Consider the following 7,558-nt stretch of genomic DNA (forward strand, 5'->3'; position numbering starts at 1 on the left):
ACTCCATGGTCGCACGGGTAATGGAACTAAAAAGTTGTAGTGTATGTGTATCGCCCTCTGTAGTTCTAATAAGCCGGGTAGTATGTTGTCTCATCACAAGAGGATGTGAAGTAGCGAGACTGGGGTGCAAAAATAATCCTGCTTTGTCGTGGCGGAACATGTCAGGTTGTTGATATAGTCCATAAGATGGAATGTTATATTTGTGACGTCGATTAGTATACCCAGAAGCACAATATCAAGCGTGCAAGTCTATGTTACACCATAGACCTTAGAAAACATGTTTGCTAAGGTCTATGGTTACACCCAAAACGGCGGCATGAGCGCGCATGCGAAACGCCGTATCTTTGACTTCCGGGAAAGTGGTCTGTTGTAAGCTGTTGAGTGCGATTGTTCCTCGGATGCGGGCGTTGTTGAAGTTACATTGAAAGATGTTCTTAGATGTATTTACAGCATATTTTGAGCTGTGATCTTTTCTTCGATGTGATTAGCCACTGGGATGGAAACTAATGATTTGGATGAAATGAGTTTAAAGAGAAGGAAATGTACTAGTAGAACAAAACCTAGAGACACATCATAGCGTTGCACGTATGAGTATTATATATGGCACTACGTGTATGAATGCAATTTATAACCTATTAAAGTTGAACTGATGCTATTTTATTTCTATATTGTAATGACTTATAATTACCTGCTTCTGGAGATTTTAAAATCTATAATTTATAACGGTAGCTTATAAATTGTGCATGACATGATGAACACAGAGAACCATCACGTGATTTGTAATCCCGTTAACAACTTGAACACGTCTGAACTACGTGAAGGAATTAATGCAAATTCATGGCTATGAGTTATTCATATAATATATATTATTGTGTGTATAATAATAATTTGTGTTATCTGCGAATCAAAAATTCATAATTATCGGCTTTCAAAGTAGACGTTAAATATAATTACCAGCATGCAATGGAATTCTTAATTCATCGACGTTAGTGGCGTTCACGTTTGAGATCTCGGCACGTGCCGAGACTCGGGACTGAGTCGGCACGTGCCGAAAAGAACTCGATCTCAGTCCCGATAGATGCTTGGGACCGAAACTCAGAACGTGCAGAGATTTGCTGTCTGAACGGTCGGCACGAGCCGAAATCACGCCCTGGTGGTAAATTTAAGAAAAACATAAGTATGAAATGACGATGACAGGAAATTCAGATATACTAGTATATGGTCGGATGCTGTAGTAATGAATGCAAACCGTCGTCAGCGACGCATATTTATATGCTGCTGCAACCTCTATTTTCGTGCACATTTTACATTGACATGAAAACAATGATTGTGTTTCCAATCTTCTCTGCCGTCCATGTGCACGATGGCTCGTAATAAACACCATTGCAACAAATGGATATAATTTCACTATAACAATTATTATTATCATCATATGCGTATCGTTTGGGCCAACAGATCGACGAATGAGAGCGTGATTTCGACACGGGCCCAGTCGGTCCTAAGTGGGTCCTGAATAACGTGAACACAACTGCTGTAATCCCTCTGCAAACACAACGGATTAAAAAGTTCGGCACGTGCCGAGATCCCGTAACGTGAACGTAGTAATGGACTTCACATGTGTTTGCACAGCACAGCAGTCACCTCTAGAACCGTTTTAAAGTTTGAAACAACACAGTCGCTCAGTTGGTATTGTAAAGTGGTCAGCTAAGCCTACTTGATTAATATTTGCCTCGATGGTTTAATTATCAGACCCGCCCCTCTAAGCAAACTTAGTCTTCAGTTAGTCCGCCGGTTACATGCATGTGCTGGGACTGTTTTAGTTTATTGAGAACAAATAAAATTGCCTAGAAGGGATTAAAACTGTTACACAACAAAAGTACAATAACAAAATACAGTACAAAATAAAATACAAACAAAAAATACGGAGTAAACATATCAAATATTTTTTTTCTATATTTTTAATTGAGGTGTTACTGTCATTTATCAGTATTTGTTTTAATAAATTTAGCAAGTAGAATGTTCACGTAATATTTTCGTTACTCTTTAGAAATATTAACAATTATTATACATCTGTCACCGTAACGCCACAAGTAACATCGTGCGGTAATTTTGCGGTATTTTACGGAGTATTTTCATCCTACCATATTAGGAAATGCGATTCTCAATATGGAATGATTATGCGCATAAGCGTCCTCTAATAATAAAAACAACCGTGGCTGCCACCAGGGTGTGACCAGACTCCAAACAAAGAAGTTCGCTGATTCTGTTCTAAACTTTTTGAATTTCGGCATTCCCATGATGCATCCTTGGAAGAAAAAGATGTATAATAATTAGGTTAAAAGACAGTACAGCGAAAGTATCGCGTCGGTCGATGCGATGGCGTACTGTCTGAGTGCATACTTTGAGGTATCTTCGTAATAACCTCATAATATTGCGTTTATTTTCATTAAAGTTTATTTTCATCTATCTCGTTAATTTGTCGTTCCAATGGTCAATGAATTGCTCTTTTAATTTGATATGTATTTTTCTTTGCTCAGTAGTTGTGCATTTTTTTGTCATCTTAAAGACAATGTCCAGCATTATAATATTATAACAAATTATTCATTGTCACTAGTGAACCTCTGATCAGTGCAAATATTATTGGTGAGAAATCAGTTGCAGGCTACTTTATCGTCGATTGATTGTATGTTAACCATTCATAGAGGGGACATATTGGTTTCTCCCCACCAACATTGAGATCTACCATCACCAGTGATATCTCACAACCACCAGTTATCACCATCAACAGTAAAATCTCACTACCACCAGCGACATCTCACCACTAACCGTGAGATTTCAACACCAACAACGAATGTTCACCACAAACAGCTGAGTAAAATCCACCCCCCCCCCCCCCATTTCAACACCACCAGCGAGATCTCACCCATCAACAGCACTTCGTATATACTCTCCCTCCAGCGACGAGGCGCTTCCGTGACGTCAAATAAATGACGTAGATTATGCCATTAATATTTAAAACCGAGAACTATGTTTGGTCGGGTAGTAGCCCGTCATTTAGAATCTATACGCAGGGTTTTTTTCTAGAAACCTCATAATTTACGTCACAGAAGCGCGTCGTCGCTGGACTTACAGAAATGGTGCATTTCGGGTCCTCATTTTAATACACAACTTCCTGACATCCGACTAATCAAAAAATAATGGGACTGAAAACATGCCACTCATGGTGTATTATCATGGGTAAATTCTTCTTTCCACGGGGTTCTCCACACTGTCAGGGGGAAACTCGTCTCGTCTCTCTATCGCGTCCCCTTGAGGTACGGGATCGGGAATGTCACTTATACTTTACAGTCAAATAAGACACACACAACGAAATACGTTTCAGCTCTCGTCTTAGTCGGTCAATCGAGCACTCTATCAGACACAGCGCCCTGGGGAAAAATCCCCAAGAATCTCACAAGGCTGAACCAAGACTCGCCCATGACTGGACTGCCTCAAGGCTCGCCCCTGAACTGGACTCTCGACTGCCCAGGACTGCACTCTCTCTCTGCGTCTATCGTGGAGTATTCGCCAAGACCAACTCAAACTCTCTTTATTCATTTTCAAAACTCTAACCAATTACAAAACAGTAAAAGACTCTAGGCCGTAACCTTCAATCATAAAGCCAATCACACTAAGTACTGAATACGTCATATCTTTTGATTAATCGTTCACTACATTAATAACTATGGATGTCAGAATAGCGACGGTATCTTGTAATTAGTTCCAAACCACTGAGCCAAGTTCCGTCCAAAACTTCAAATAGGCCTACACGATGACAGACATAACACAGCAATTCGCTAATAATCAACTAATTAAGTCGGTCAACAGATACGCAAAAACAAATTCATGACACATCCCTTCACCCAAACTGAAATATGCCTCTCGGCATAACACGTTCATAAATCAAAGATACCGTCAGCCACTCATCGTCATAGGGTTAAATACAATACTAAGAAAAAAGGTATAAATCAAAAAGAGTAAAACACACTAATTAAGTACAATGATTATAAAGTCTAAATACAATGGTTATAAAGTTTCAAATATCAACGGTTATAAATCAAAAACAAGGGAAAGGCTACCAAACGACTCACTTTTCTCAAACAGGTTCGCTGAGGGTAACCCTTCGCTGCACTGTCTCCGTTACTAAGGTTACAAACTCTATATCAAAAGGTCAAAAAAAACTAAGGCGTGGCGGTGTAACCAAGCGATCAGCCAATCGCTGCAGTCGACAGCATGATCACGTGATTACCAGGGATGCGTCTCTCGGTTAAAGCATTGCAAAGCGGTAACTAATAAACAATGAGTAAAAAGCTATTAATCAAACTCCTGTCATATACGCTTATAAACTTCAACTGAACTCAAAAGTCGTTAATCTAAACACAAGTCATACGGCGTGGAAAGACAGCTTGACGAGTAGTTAATTGATTATGATGTGTAAAACTTTCATGTGATTGGTTGTTTGTTGGAAGGCAAGGCCTTGGAGTCTCTTATACTGATTGTAATTTGTTAAGGGGTGACAAGAAATAAAGATTGATTTAATGCTGTCTCGGGTGAAAACCAGGGACTTGGCAGAGAATCGTTTTGGGAACATGAACGAAGCTTGTGTGTGTCTTTTGTCAGCCTAGCGTGGAAACGACCGAATCCCGGTTACCTAAGTGAAAGGTTGTTAACCATCAAAAATACCTATCACAGTATAAGCAAAATTACCCAGAGTTATGGGGAAACCAAGATTGTCATTGCATATTACAGCGTATGGTAGGAGTGGGTACAAATCCTCAGCTGTCGCTGGGTAGGTGTGACTTGTTAGCTGCTGTATATATCTTGTAGTGTGGCTTATGTGTGGGCTTCGAATACGAACACAACCGTCAGCACCATCAATGTGGTGAAACCCATAAGTTGGCGGCGCTGAACGTTACGTTGCATGGAACGTGAACTTCAAATGACCTCAATGTGATGACGCATGCGTTGTGGAATACGGAAACAGAGCCCGAAGCATGCGCACTTCGTGCACAATATGTTAATAACCTTTAACGAGGATATGACGTAGACATATCTCATGAATATTATTTGAAAGTGAAATTATTAATAGAAAGCATTTAGTATGAAACGCCGGAATCACGTATATTTGGTCTTGACCCCCACACTATCCATTGTGATTATTTGAAGACTGTAAACGCTTTCTATCATACTAAACTGGTCACTAAATTTAGCAACTGCTTTTTTTGTTTTACAATGAAATTTAAATGAGCTACGGTAAGCCGAAATAGGTCTATAGTGTATACAGCGTCACCAGTGGCTGTTGCCGGCTCCATGCGTCAAGTTAATAGTTAAGAAACAATTGTATGAACGAGGAGCACATTTTTTTTCTTGAAACAAATTAAAGTGTGGTGGTAGTCGCACAGCGCGTGTACGAATTTCATGTAAAAAAACTCACCATATTCGACATGAATTCCTTATCTGACCCGGTAAGAAACATTTAGTCGTGCCACGTCGTGTTTTATATAAACTCGGTGGTATACTCAAGAACGAAGGCAACAACTTTGTGTACATGATGTGATTAACGGCATACAAGGATTTTGCCTTTAAACGAATTTACCTGAAACGAAATATTTACTTGGGTCTTATTGAGTTATCGTCGGTCCGCACTTCAGGTTGATCTGGTCTGGATTTTTATTGGATTATGTTTTACTGCTTGGCTTTAATCTTCTTGGGAATTTTCTTGCTCTTTGTCTTCGGCACAAATTGATGTTACACATGTTTGTTGTGCCAGGCACCAGTTTCTGACATCAAACATTCCCGTGCTATGCGATAACGATATACAATAGCGCCACACAAAGCATACTTAGCTTACGTCGTCGCGGTGTCGGCATGCAAGGGTTTTGCATTTTAACGACTCGGTGCGCACTTCAAGGTGGGACTAACAATTGATCTGGTGTGGGTTTTTTTGGATTTTGTTTCACCGCCTAGCTATAATCTCCTTGAGAACTTCCTTGTTCCTTGTCTTCGGTACGAGATGATGTTACACATGTTTGTTGTGCCAGGCACCAGTTTCTGACATCAAACATTCCCGTGCTATGCGATAACGATATACAATAGCGCCACACGAAGCATACTTAGCTTACGTCGTCACGGTGTCGGCATGCAAGGGTTTTGCATTTTAACGACTCGGTGCGCACTTCAAAGTGGGACTACCAATTGATCTGGTGTGGGTTTTTTGGATTTTGTTTCACCGCCTAGCTATAATCTCCTTGAGAACTTCCTTGTTCCTTGTCTTCGGTACAAGATGATGTTACAAATGTTTGTTGTGCCAGGCACCAGTTTCTGACATCAAACATTCCCGTGCTACGCGATAACGATATACAATAGCGCCACACAAAGCATACTTAGCTTACGTCGTCACGGTGTTGGCATGCAAGGGTTTTGCATTTTAACGACTCGGTGCGCACTTCAAAGTGGGACTACCAATTGATCTGGTGTGGGTTTTTTTTTATTATGTTTTACCGCCTAGCTATAATCTCCTTGAGAACTTCCTTGTTCTTTGTCTTCGGTACGAGTTGATGTTACAAACTATGTTTGTTGCACCAGTTTCTGACATCAAATATTTCCGTGATTTGTGTTGTGCGATAACGACACAATAATACAATAGTATCCATTTATATAAGGTCACTTGGTTATCGATGAATACACATCTTAAAGAATAAATAAGTTAACAGGTCATAATTAATATTTACTTATTGTTGATAACATTGCGTAACACTCACCAGACATAACCAGCATCTGTGTCCTGAAATTTCAGACTATGATACTACATACATTTTTTTTGGATAATTTTACCTTTTATTAAATAACAACTGTATAGTGATCTTCTATTTATTGTCAACGTGCCCGAGTCCCGACTATTAGTTTCTAATCGCGTAACGATCTTTAGGCGGCGCACATAACATTCCAGTCCACAACTTAGCTGGCAATGTTGCTGTCTGCGTGTTCGTAACAATATGGCAGTGACAGTAATGGTCAATGGTTGTTTTCACGTGTAAAATAACAACCATCGTATGCCTGAAATATGATATTGTCTGTTTAGGTATTGAAATAAAAGACTCAATAATTACACATTTACGTATAAATCTTATTTTGTTTTATCATTAGAATCTAATCCAGCATTGCTTATTTTTGAATTAGTATTATTGGAGACTATTATATAGTTTCTAATATCGCAAATATTTACACTGTTTATTAAACTGTTATTGTATCGTAGTTACAGTAATATTATGAGCTTTCAGTTTATGGTAGCGTAGTGTGTTTGCGTATGTGTTTTACCCCCTGCACACCGCTGTTGGCATGCATTTATTCATTTTACTCGGAGGGCTTGACAAGATTAATCACGGTAAGCGTTTTATGTAATACAGTGTTTACCTAAATATATATAAATCAAATAGAGAGTGGAATACTTGTCATCTAGTGTGCTGTATATAAATGCGTAACGTCTATAGCCCGTCACACTAGATGGTGAGAAGGCAAT

Source organism: Saccoglossus kowalevskii, chromosome 18 (genome assembly GCF_978046115.1).
Source record: "Saccoglossus kowalevskii chromosome 18, keSacKowa6.1, whole genome shotgun sequence".
NCBI classification, from domain to species: Eukaryota; Metazoa; Hemichordata; class Enteropneusta; family Harrimaniidae; genus Saccoglossus; species Saccoglossus kowalevskii.